At 37.9% G+C, this 13,776-nt stretch overlaps 1 protein-coding gene across 6 annotated transcripts in view; it reads right to left on the bottom strand.

Annotated features, from left to right (window-relative positions):
- The window catches only part of RHBDF1 (rhomboid 5 homolog 1), a 1,247,410-nt gene that overhangs the window by 404,313 nt on the left and 829,321 nt on the right, over positions 1-13,776 (bottom strand). The window contains exon 1 of one of the 6 annotated variants that reach the window (XM_044089454.1): positions 3,291-3,621. The exons of the other annotated variants lie outside the window; for them this stretch is intronic. The gene's annotated coding sequence lies outside the window, so the exon portion shown is untranslated. Of the gene's footprint in view, positions 1-3,290; positions 3,622-13,776 lie in introns of those variants that run through there. 6 annotated transcript variants of the gene reach the window in all.

Genomic DNA, 13,776 nt, shown 5'->3' with positions numbered 1-13,776 from the left:
GCTTCCTGGCAGCACTGAGGAAGATATTGACAGAGGAGTTCTAAGAATCATCCCAAGTGTATCTCAAGTCGAGAAACATGCACACAAACATTGTTGTTCATGTTTCGGTAAGCAAAACTTTTATAGAATGCTGTTTGACCATTTTCTTGATAATGTAAACAAAAATTAATCTCCTACCGGAATGCTTAATTTTTTCAAATATTTTATTCAGAACAACTAACTCAGATATGAAAGACATTCAGTGTACTGTGTTTATGTGAGGAAATTGCCTGCATAAGTAAATACAAGAGCAAATTCAGGTACGCTTTTCCAAACTGATGACACAGAAAGCAGCCTGATTGACTTAAAACATGTTAATGCTCATACATTTTTATATTTTTTAAATTAATGTCAAATTTTAAATTAATATCAGGATAGTGTTATGGCAATCTGTAGGATCACCTATCTGCATGTCTTTGAGATTTGAAAGGAAACCAGAGATCTTGTGAAAATCCCAGATGACACTCATATTCCAAATATAAAGAACTCCAGCTGGGAACCAAAGCAGCAAAATCAACAGTTGTGAGTCAGTTACACTAACTTCTGCAACTTTGTGCCATCCCTATACTATACAATACAATTTCTAACCAGGACTAAAGATGTTAACTGTTACAGGTCTTATCTGAAATGGGTTAAAAGCTGCATTATGTAAGCATTAAGGTATGATGGGGTGTGGAGTGTGCAGATTTATTGCACTATGAGGGGTGTTGTTGGGCACAAGCTTAATAGGCAAGTACTTTCATCTTTTGGTAGTACAGTAAAGCTGTAAAATGATTAGCCCTTCAGTTTTACTTTACTTAAACAACCAACTACATTTTTTCATGATGAATTTCAGAAAAAAAAGTATATTTAAAACATTCTTTATATCTTACTTAAAACTACCTGACAGAGAGTTATGCCACTGTGCTAAAGAAGGGCAGGCTAAATAACTATATATATGTATTTATATGTGTGTGCGCTTGTGTGTGTATCTATCAGTGTGTGCATGTCTGTGTGTACGCTGTTACCTTCTAATGTCCGTATAGAATTTAAATGTTAACAGTTAATGTATTTAGCCCTTTGGCTGAGGTACTACATCTCCCCCATTTTTTTCTATTTATATGAATAATTCTTCAACAACATGCTGTCTTTGATTTTTAATGTTCTATTCAGTGTTTTAACATTGCCTTGCTTGAATCACATAATTCCTTCAATCAACTCACACTACTTGCTGACAGACAAACCATTCCTCTCACATTCATTATTTGTTACTAAATAGTTCTGGCGTATTCTTTGAAATTGTTTATCTCACATTCAGTATTTTTCATTGAATAGTGACGGATCATTATTTGAAACTTAATTTTTCATGAAACTTTAGTCACATTCAGTATTTATTACTGCATAGCTCCGGGACATTATTAAATCTGCACCACATTGTGCATTTTGTTTTTTTCTGCATAATGCTCCCATTACGCAACTTCCACAGTATGACCTCTGTCTCGTCAGCACCCGTCCTTGCTTACAATTGCAGCTATAGTTCTTTGTTGCTTACATTCAGATGTCATGATACTGACTGGCTTTTTTTGCATGAGTTTCAGAAATTGTTATTCATTCACACTTGCTAATTTACGCTCACTCTATTTTTATTTTTATTTTTTATCTTAATGAACTGTTGATGGTTTTGTTCATTTTTCATTTATATTTTTTTCCTACTTCTAGTTAACAATATACAGCTGACCTGCTGCTGAGAGCTGCACTGTTACAAGACAGCACTTAGCAAAATATGCTTCGCTCATAAGAGGCTGCTTAAAGCACTTGATTAGGCAGAATGCGGCTCCATTCTGCAAAAAGTTCAGACCCTACTCTCCAGGATGACTAGCCTGACCCACAAACATTTAATGACACCGAATGGCTGAACGGTTACTGCCCACTGGTCCCTCTGTTGTACTAATTACTGTACACTTACAAATCTTCCTCAGACATGTAAGAGCATCTTCCAGTTCTAGCCATTGATTAGTTTGGATGCCTACATGTAGCATTACATATACCTCTAACACATAAATAAAGGCACAAAGTTTAATCTTCTGTGAACTCTAAATGTATTAATATTTACAGACCTTTCTGCTGTTTTCATCTGGCATTTAGCTTCTGATAGTTATACACAGATCAACTACAAACTTTCTCACAGTATTTTAAATTTAAAACTGATTTCAAGTGAAAGTTAAATGTTACTGACATTTTGATTATGTGAGATAAAAGTTAAATCCAGCTGCATTCACGCTACCCATCATCCAAAAAAATGAAATTAAGTCTTCTATTATGTACATATGCTCCGTTGAGGAACTGGAATTCTCTAAGTGGAGAAATGTTGTACTCTGCTGACTGGCCTGTTATGTAGCTTGTGCTAACACTTCAGCAAGATGTGCACATTACTAAATAAATCCATGTTCAGGCTGCTTATTACAATGATAAAGCAGTAAAAGATGACCATTATATAGGATCTGATTCCTTTTCAGAAAAGTGTAAGCAACACAGAAACTAGAAACTGTTCAATCATGACTTCATCAAGAAATTTAGAATATTTGTAAGCCGGTAGGACAGGGGACATAAGGCTGCATGGATTCATCACATCAAATCAATGCTTAAGAAACAGAATCATCAGAGTTTTGTTTTTGCTGTAGGATCATTTGAAAACTATGAATATGGTGAACTTTCACTTTACCAAGGTTCCTGATATGGCAATACTCAAAAGGGTAGCAAAAGGTCTGAAAGAACTGGATGAAGGTGACAGATAAAGTAGAAACCAGGACAAAACATTGAAAATAAAATATGACATTAGTATGACAGCTATAGTTAATAGACTTCAATCAGAAAATTAAAAAAAAATCAAACAAAAAGGACAGTGGCTAATAAAGGTAGGACAGCAGTGGAGCTGCTCCTTCAGAATTCCTGGAAAGAAACGTTTACCTTTTTGCCAGTGGCATGGAGGCATGCAAAGGGCTGGTATTAAAGAAGGTACAGATGGAATAACAAAAGGTATGGCAATACAGAGGGAATTTCTGAAACATGACAGCCTAAATTCAGTGCAAACAATACACCTGAAACATAAGTGCCCAGGAAAGGATACACAGTGTTCTCTGAGTGATTCTTTATCAACACTCAGGTATGATGCTTGCCCACTTGCTTACATTCACTTGGCTTCTAATGTCCATTTACCAATACCCAACAAGCCTTTTCAAATACCTCTTTCAGCATCTGTGCACTTCACTCACCTTGTAGCAAATCCTTATTCCATTCAGCATACTGAATGTTATTTTACTGGGCTAAGAAACATTTCTTTGGGTAGCCACCACTATATGCTTTTCATGGTTCACATCTGCTGTCACAGTTCCAGGCTGTGACACACCTTGTTTTTTATTAGCAGCATCTAATTATTCATCACATGCTTAGCAGAATTTTTGCAGCACAATCACAATAAAGCTTCCTTCTCATTTTCCCGGTGAATTCTTCATCTGTGATTTCCCAGAAAGGTACTGTGTCCTAGTCCTCACCACTTCACGCAATTAGAATTCTGCGGTTCCTTATTAGCTTTGTTCTTAATCTGTACAAAACAACTTTTTTTCTGTCAGTGTTTCCCAGTTTTAAGTACCTCCTCTAAGGACACCTCTACTTTCTCTTTCACATCTCCCTTCTCCAGTCTGACACTCTGGCTCCCTCTGCTGACAAAGTTGAGTAGCTACAGCAGGTTTGTCTTCATTTGCTATAAATGTCATTACACGCAGACAACTTATGAGCATTAAAAATCATAGGAGGGGGTCAGAAAAGGAGGAATACTTTGTTTTTTTTTTCATAAAAGAAGATTTTCAGGTACTACAGCTCATGATATTGCTACTAACGCTGTGTACAGGCTTAGTTCAGTTATTTAATAATGCATGTTTCATTTTAAGTAGGTCTATCTTTATGAGTGGCATCATTAAATCTATGTATAAATCATAGTAGTTGACAGGTACGGTCATACCATGTGTAATACTTAAAAAAAAAAGCTAATAATGTATCAAGTTACAAATTAATAAATAAAGCTGAGAGGCAGTATTATTGTTGGGGTCAGTTTATTAGAGACTCAGTATCTGTGCTGACCTCGATTCTCATTTTGTTACCCAATTTATGGCTATGGCTGTAGACTTAATCTTAAAGAAAGGTCTCACCTTAAACATACTTTCTTCCGTCTATTGAATATAGCCAGATTTACCTTTTATCTCACTGTCTGCTCAAATGATAATGCTTCACAGTAACATAGTAATATAACTGCAAATGGGTTACATCTTTTAACTTTCAAGAAAACTGTAATCAAAGTCCACTTTTAGTTGCAAATTACAGCTTTTTAACTTTTTTGAACATTTTGTTGATGTCAGGATCAGAAGTTAACCTGCACTGAGGCATTTTTTTTTTTTGGGGGGGGGGGGGGTATTAACCTTAGAAAATTTGCTTTCCTTTGTATCTCTCAACCTGTGGTGGCTTTCAGAACACATACAAGAGTGAATATTGCTGTTTTTTTTTTTTTTTGCAATAGACACAGTGAGTTCAATGTCATCCTAGAGACGAGCCCGGCCAGGCCTTCGGCTCTTATCATTTAGTGTCCTGAATGACTGACTGACAATGCGACTGGTCTAAAGGCTGACAAAACAAGTTGGAATCTTGTTTGTAATGGTGCTTGTATCCCTTAAGTGGGCAGTTACAGATGATAGCTCTTGCTTCATCACTGAACACCTCCAAAACAATCACACATGCATACACTGTCGAAGGTATGAGTATGAGACATGAGAGAGCAGGCTTGATGCTAGTGAAGGTGTGAAGGGTCAGGAAGGTGACAAATGTGAGGACACAACAGCATACTGAGGTGGTACACAGAGGTTTAAACAGAGCAATTTAAAAGAAGAGTGGCTTTCATCTTACAAAAAATACACTGTATTGTAACAGAGGTGGGCTTGGCACATCAAAGAGAGAAGCAGGTTGGATCCTGAGGATGTTTCCTCTTTGAAATACCTCAAATCCCAACCAGCTGCTGTACAATGATGTAGAAATAACTTCTGCAAAGGCATCCATAATTTGTGGAGTGGTGAAAGGGGGAAGAAAAAAAGAAAATATAAGAAGGCAAAAAGCTTAAGACCTCTGATCTAAAGCAACACAGATGAGCATTTTAACCACTGACCAGTATCTCAATATTTTATCATTTCTTATTACTGGTTAACCTGGTAAGTTCCCTGGACACAATTTCCACTTTTAGGGGTGACCAGGGAGCACTGTTTCATTAAGTGACTTACTCAATAAGTAACTGGAGGCTATAACTCTATATGTTTTTTTCAGTCCAGCAAAGTCATTTATGTATTAATCAAACATCTAATGTCTTTTGCCTGCCTCTCCTGCATGCTGAAATTAGCATTCTTAACCCTTTGTTCTTCACTTAACACATTTGTATGTCACCCCCACTTCAGACAACTTTGTCATACCAAACGACATAAGCACACATCAAACAGAGTTGACAGCAAAGAAGCAAGGAACATCTGGGTAGTAGCCATATCTGGGGAGGTTCATAGGCATGCCATTACATTCACTGCAGATGCCACTCATCCAGTTGATAAGCAAACATTTAGTATGTTTTTCTTTATGAGGACTGCCTCTTCAGCAGTGTAAATGCTGAAAAAGGAGGCACCCCTAAAAGAGAACCTCCTATTTCAACTCAAGCTTTAAATCCACCAAAGCGCCACAGGAGCAGACATTTCTTTCAAGTTTAGAGCAGCACTACTGCTAAAAAAGAAATGAAAGAAAGACTGAATGAGGGGAAGGAAACCTCCTTGCTGCATCAGTTTCTTGAAGATCTGTTAAGATATTAACATATCTAAATAGTTTACTTTAAGATGTCTTATACAGCACAAATGTACATTTGGAACAGAGTCCTAAGATATTCTAGGAATAGTGAGGAAAAATTAAAATAAATAAAGGACACTGACAATGGATGTCTAAACCAGAAAGCAGATCGCTTTTACAAGCTGTATCAAAGCAGTAATACTTGGTTCAGGTTTTGAATAACAGTCAGATGGCAGTCACATAACTGCCCACAGTGAAACTATTCCTGATCATATTCAGGAGGGGAAAGACTCTCCTGGTAAAATGGCCAGGTCTTACGTTCAACAACTCTTTGGCGTACTTAAGTATATCAGAAGACAGAACCACAAGTGTATTGACGACTAACATACCAGTACATCAAATTAATTTGGTTTGTTACAGAAGCTGAGCCTTTGTTTTAAAATGTTAATGGAATGTATTTTGTTGTGTGTGTGTGTGTGTGTGTGTGTGTGTGTGTGTGTGTGTGTGTGTGTGTATACATGATTCTTGTTGCTCTTGTAAAATGTTTTACCAGAAGAGGAAGGATGAACATAGGACTTCACTTGTTCCACTTTCTCAAATTTATTCTAAGACAAGAACACTTATGGATTCTTCTGTCAACAGCATATAATAGCTGAGATAAAAAACACAAAGACCCCAATATCATGGCAATGCACCTAACACAAATGGTATCTTTGGTGTGGATTGTAATTAGCAGTCTAATTCTCACACTTACTGTTTCAGTTGACATTAGAAAATGCTAGGCAGACTACAGATTGTGCACTTTCATTTATCAGTGGTATGATGGGCAACCACCATAAGTAAGGAGGCAGATCACTTACAGACATAGGGAGCAAAAACTTGTCAAATAATGAACTGAATAACTCAAATAAATATGATGCCCTCCTGAACTAAGATCTGTGTTTGTGAAACACTAACTAGGAGGACAGGCTGTCTAAATATGATCTGCATTACATTTTTTTCTGTGTTTCGCATTCTGCCTGAAAGCTAGCACACTGACTGCATTTAGATTTCTCACCCACCATCCCATCCTTGAACTCTACTCTTGAGGTATACTCAATGTAAGAGACATAGTTTCCTGAAGTGATGAACCAGTGGCTTTAATTTACTGCCTCACTGACTTTAATATATCACTGCAAATTTAGAAGGACAAATGATCTTTTAAAATGTTTCAGAAATTCTGGTATTAATTCTGACAAAAGTCCAGTGGGACTGCTGATGAGGCATGCAAATAAAATCTGAGGATGGAGATTGTGGTATGCTGAAGAAGGTCACAGACAAGGCCTGCTAACATGTGGCCCAATCTGAACATGAAGATTAGGATACTGTTTAGTACAGTGCTGCCTACATCTGGTAAAGAGAACTGCAATCTGAATCTTATAATGTGGTGTGCAGTTATAAACCAGTGACAACTTCTGAGAATGAAAAATACAGTCTTGATCCAATGAGGTTTGCAGCAGCCTGGGCGCAGTGAGGAGAGGTGCAGTCTAGGTCTGATTATATGGATGCTGTCTTGGATTGGTGAAGTGGGGAGTTCTCTGACTGTGACAATGGTGGATGCAGTATTAGTGTAATGTGAGCATGATCAGCTATGGTGTTTGGGTCAGATGATAAGAGGTGAAGCCTGACTGTATGGATGAGGGTTGCAGTCTGGGTCCGTTGCAGGCCTGAGAATTTGGGATGTAGTGTGAGTGTAATGATCAGTGTTGCACTCTGGTCTAAAGATGAATGCAGCATGGGACTGACAGTGAGGGATGCACTTTGATACTGGTGATATAGGCTGTCTCACTTTTCAGGACCAGTCTTGATAATGAGGTTTTCAATCACTGATGATTTGGGCTGCACACTGTGTCTAAAGACAAGGTGTACTATCTCAGTCCAATGATGAAGGACGCCATTAGAGTTGCTGTATGGGGCTGAGGGTAAGGAGTGACATGCTGGCTTGATGAAGAGTGGTACAATATTAGCTTGAACATGGGATATTCAGTAAGGGTCTGGGGATGAGGGTGCAGTCTGAGCCTCAGGATGAGGAATGCATTCTGGGTCTGAGGATGAGGGTTGCAGTTTGGTCTGAGGATGAGGAATGCAGTCTGGGGATGAAGATAATGGAATGTACTATGGATCTAGGGATGAGGGGTACAGTCTGGCCCTGAGGATTACCAGTACCATCTGGACTTGAAGATGAGGGGTACAGTCTGAAGTTAAGGAGTACAGTCTGGGTTTGAGGATAAGCAGTGCAGTTTGCACCTGAGGATGAGGGGTGTAGCCTGGGTCTGAGGGAGAGGGTGCAACCTGGGTTTGAGGATGAGGGGTACGGTCTAAGTCTGAAGATAAGCAGTGCCATCTGGATTTGAACATGAGGAGTCCAGTCTCAGGATGAGGTGCACAGTCTGGGTCTGAGAATAATCAGTGCATCGAAGGTCTAAGGATGACAGGGTGCAGTCTCGAGCTGGGGTTTAGGAATACAGTCTGGATCTGAGAATAAAAACTGGCTCTAAGAATGGGTAATTCAGTAATTTCAGCAGTATGACTTTCTTTGATGAGGACTAATGCCTGTGTGTACAAAGTATTTCTGTACTGTCCAGGTCCCAGAGTGTGGGTCACCAGACAAAAGACTGCCATATCATCCATGCTGATTATATGGATTATTGTAAAGTCATACAGTAGCTACTTTCGCTTAAAATGTTATCCTTACTTTCCTCTGTGTTGAAGGAGGAATATTTTTATATGAAGCAAATCAAGCCTTAGGTATGGATACAGATTTAGATAATCAGAGGTCCCCAACAGCTGATTCATCTCCTGATGATGTAATACATGAATAAATAAAATAAATGTGGGAAGTATTATAGATAAAGTTGTCAACCATTCCTGATTTTGCCTCATAGGTTTTTCTCTGTCCCTCATACAACTTTTGATTTTTTGGAAAAATCCAAGAGGACTGCAGTCAGTCAACAATGTCAGACTCGTACTTCTTTTTCTTCAGAAAACATAAGTTAATGCAAAACCTGTTGTTCTATTTACTTTCTAAGTGCATTAAAGGTAATATTTACAAATTATCCCTGATTTTGGCCTCTGTTACCACCATTATTTTTTGGTTTGCCCAGAATTCTTGATCAAAGCAATTGAGAGGTATGACAATGGATGAGGAGCAAAGAACCATATACTTAAACTATTCGTTTTTTTTTTTTAAATCTTTCCAGGATTTGATGGACTTTGTGGGCAAGACCTAGGATACACAGCTCCTAAAATGTTGATTGGTTATACAGAGATCTTTCTGGCAGGCAACATATATCAGATAGAAGATGTGATATCTTACAATTTTCCTTTCTTCTAACCAAAAGTGCAAAAAAGTCAGTTACAACACTCCCCTCAACAAAGAATCCAGAGTGGTAAACAAATTTGGTAGGAAGGCAGAGAATATTCACTTCTTCCAATCTGGCAGTTAGGGTTATTACCTACCTAACACAAATGATTCAGTTATTAAAGGCATATTTTAAAATGGCAGAAGGTGTAGAAGGATAAAGCCCAGACTATTGCCCAGGCAGCCCAAGTTTGATTAGCGACTCAGGTGACTGATGGAGCGGCAGGGAGAGATGGGTGTTTCCATCCTGGAGGAGAGGGTAACTACATAGTCATCTCCTGTGATGATCTCTGATGGAGACTGGGACATTGTGTGGTTAGGAGGCATGGTCCAAAGAGTGGACAGGTTGGTTGACATGGCTGTGCTGCTGTGGAGGAGGCGTGATATGCTGCACATCTCCATTGCATGCCAGCCCTTTGGACGCAACCATAATCCTGTAAAAAAGGGAGGAGGGAAACAGTGCAGATCATAAAGGAAAAAATTCCTGGCAGATGTAAGAAGGCCAAGGATCCCCTTTGGTTCCACAGTGGAACTAGCCTGAATCAGAGAAGGCCTGGGGGTGTTTCAGAGAGGTTGTAGAACCAGCAAAGGAAGTGTGGCATTGAGGTAGGAGTGCTGTAGGAAGAACTAGGGGTGCCAAAAAAACACAGGCAGAAGACAGGATGCAACTGCTGCCCAATTCAACCCTTAAAGATAAGACTTTGAAGTTGTCACTACTTCAGACAACACTGGGTCTCCTTATGTCATGTCACATATCGTGTCGACTGTGCATTTAGTGCTTCATTAATGCTTGTAGCTGTGGCTATATTTAGATATGCATGGTTCAGAATTCAGTCATTTATAGAAGGTATTTTATGTGAAATTCTAGATGTCTCATTAATGATGAGTCCTTCGCATAATCTACTGAGGATATGTCAACTGAATTTGAGAAGAAGGAAAACATTGGTGGCAGTTAACCACTTGGCCCTTTGAATACTAGAAAGTCCACAACTTCAGAAGGTTATTCTTTAGAAAACAGCAAGGTACTCCTACCAAAACCAGGATAAGAAGTACTAAAAAGAGTGTCCCAGAAGTCTTAGTTCTTCCATAATATATCCACATGATTTACTCATTCTCTTTTACCCTTCTTAGCCATTTTATCTTCAGACAGGATGGGGGATGGTTTCTTATTATACAAATAGCAGCAGTTTGCTTCATACAGCTATGTAATGCAGATTATTTTAAGGCCTATTCAATTGAATTTTCTCTGAAACATGTCTCCTGCCACACTACCCTCTCATTTCAGATCAGAGACCTAGGCAGCAAAACAATAATTGCCAAATCAGCAGAAATACATGGGTTTTTATTCAAGGTGTTTTTGGAAAGGGTTCTGAAAAACAACACATGGAAGCCAGTACTGAGTTTGGCAGGCTTTAGATCTTTTTTTTATGGAAGAATTCTGTAGGCTGACTAAAGATTTACTTCGCCAAAAATAATAGGACACTTGAATACCTAATGAAGATATGAAGGACACTTAACTGTATATTGCAGTCTAATATTCTTTGATAAAATTCTAAGGCCTGTAGTTTTCAACTTTTCCCTTTGGCTTTTACCCTACACAAAGGGTGTTTAGAGTGTCTAGTCCCTCTTTTCTTCATGTGTCTCTCCTCATTGCAAGTGTTTCTTTTCCTGAATGACTCTACCTTATCTAAGCCACTCACCCAGTTAAACTGCTGTGTGCCAGTGGTGAACCCTTATTCCTGCAATGTGTTTACAATAACTAATAATCTTCATTGTGTAGTATTACTTCTTCTTAATGGTGTAATTTCCATCTCACTGTCTTGTTTTTTTACTGTATTGTATTTCAAGAGCTCTGACCATGTCAAGCCTGCATTACTTGTTCTTCATAGTTAGGCAGTACATGTCAATATGTATTCTTAATTTGCTGTCTTACTTTTCTGAGAACTCCATGTTGTCACTGTTTTATGAAACATTGAATTAGGGAAGCCACATAACTTTCTTTTGTTTACTCGCTAATCAAGTAAGTCCACCAGGCTTAAGTGCTTCTTTTCTGGGGTCACTTGGGAGCACTACATAGTTAACTGATTTCCTGAGAGTCACACCGTAGACAAATTGACACTAAGGGAATCAAACCCAAGACTGTAGGATGATGCTTATTAGTATTCATAACCTTAATACCCTATGTTGAAGTACTACCTTAATTTAATTTAATTTAATTGCAATTTGTTTCTAGGAATGCCTTTTTCACCTTCACTAATTTTCACTAAATATCCTCAAAACATCACAAAGTCTGATCAAAATTTTGTTCCTTTTACTCCTAAATTTTCATTCATTTGCTATCCAGGTAAGTATGCTAATCCAAAGGGAAGAGCTTCCATTCCATGAAATTAGTCTCACAGAATATGAGGGATCCGAATGGAGAGATAAGTCAGCAAGCAAAAGCAAGTAGAATTGCCAGAACTGAATTCATCCTCAAATCTTGGTGAGTACCTCCATGAGGTGGACCTTTTTTTTCACAAAATCTCACCAGGATGACACTGATATATAGATTGTATTTTATACAGCATATATCATGGACAGAAGCAGGTTAAAAATAAAAAAAGACAGCTGGGTGCACAAGACCCAGGATAAAAAAAAATGCTCAATTCTGGTAAGCATACTGTTACCAGGACTGGAAAAAATGGCAGTGTATAATCCTCAAGACACAGAAACATTCCTATGATGAGGCTAGGCCATGCCCAGGGGGAGGATGGCCCCCTCTGTTGTAGAAGGAAGTAGTAGTCCACAAAAATTACAAAAACTGACAGGCCAAAAAAGAGCTATAAAGATGATAGAGTGGACTACTGAGGATAAGAAAAAAATATGCAGTGTTACTACTATGCAAGAAGCCCAGAATTTCCAGACAGAAAATAAATATACAACAAGATTAAGAGAAAAATTATAGGAAAGAAAAATACTTCCACAAGAAAAACTGTCAGAAGCTTCAAATAAAAATTTGTGTTCATTATGAAAAAACATTATATAGACCAAGAAACCTTGGGCTGTTTGGAAAAAGAAGTGACAGAGGAAGTGCAAAAATATAAAGAACAAAATCTTGAGACTTTTGAAAGGTATAAAAAATATATATGGACATGAGAAAGAAAGAGAGATCTGCTATGGTGCAATATTTATGCAAAGAAGAAAGCCAAATTAATCAATGCAAAAAAGGCAGGCCCGAAGATATTCAAAGAGAAATACAGGCAAAGGCATCCAGATATGGAAAATTTCACAATACAAAAAAAAAATAGGATCACAAAGAGGGAACAGAAAACAGAAGATCAGGAAAGCAGAAGTAAAAAAAAAAAAAAAGAAGCTGAAGTTATGAAATACTTACGAAGTTAAGAATTTAATGTAGAAAGTCTAAAAAGGTTATATCACAGCATGACGGAACAATGAGTCTCCCAAGTAAGAAAAAACAAGAGGAGTAGGAGACATCTGAAGAAATATGCAAATGGGGAAAAAAAGAGATTTAATATGGTGCAATATTTATGCAAAGGAGAAAGCAAAACTAATCAATACAAAAAGAGCAGCACCAAATATATTTGAAGAGCAATAAAGGCTAAGGCATCCAGACATGGAAAATTTTACAATACAAAAATAAGAAAACAAAGAGGAAAAGCAGAAAAGAGGATTAGTAATGTAGAAGTTAAAGAAATAGAAACTGAGGTTATGGATTACCTGGGAAGTGAAGGATTTAGTGTATAAAATCTAACTCTTGATAACATCACAGCAGGCTAGAGCAATATATCCCCAAATTAAGGAGAGACCAGTGGAGTGGGAATCATCTGATCAGTTGTCATATGAAGATACTTTGGAGCCTTCCATAGGAAACGAGTACAAACGTTCAGTTGGAGTGGCACAGCAAGGGAAGTAACAGGAAACTGTGATAACTCTGACACGGTCAATGTTGTAGAGTGATACGCCAGTGAGTTCTCATATGAAAGAGCAAAGGATGACACAGGATGAAACTGAGGGGAATGGACCACAGGAAGATGCTCTGGAACATTCTATATAGCATCCCTGCAGGAAATGAAGACCAAAGAATATGCCCTCAGTTTAGAAGAAAATGATCTATGATAACAGTTGCTTGATTTAATAGACATGGACAGACATATTAAGACCAATGAAAGTATTAAACTGCAGAAAGTCAATAAAACACAAAAAAGTTTGATAAAACAAATGAACACAGTAATAAGGACTGTTCATAGAGACTCTCGATATAACAGTAAATAGGATATATCACTGTGCAGCTAAATTAATAACATATAAAGTCTTACCACAAAGCACATGCAAGTAAGGAAATGAATGGGAAGAAAAGAATGCCATCATGGAAGTATCAAATAGAGAAAAGCAAAAAATCATGGATTATCACTGTTGAAGAGCCACCAAGAGGGAACAGATCAACAAAATACTTGAACATCAAGTATGGCATGGATTGACTACTGTAAATTAAT

The sequence above is a fragment of the Protopterus annectens genome, chromosome 12.part0 (genome assembly GCF_019279795.1).
Source record: "Protopterus annectens isolate FY-2018-M chromosome 12.part0, PAN1.0, whole genome shotgun sequence".
In the NCBI taxonomy this organism is placed as follows: Eukaryota; Metazoa; Chordata; order Ceratodontiformes; family Protopteridae; genus Protopterus; species Protopterus annectens.
This window is presented reverse-complemented; position numbering and strand designations above follow the sequence as displayed.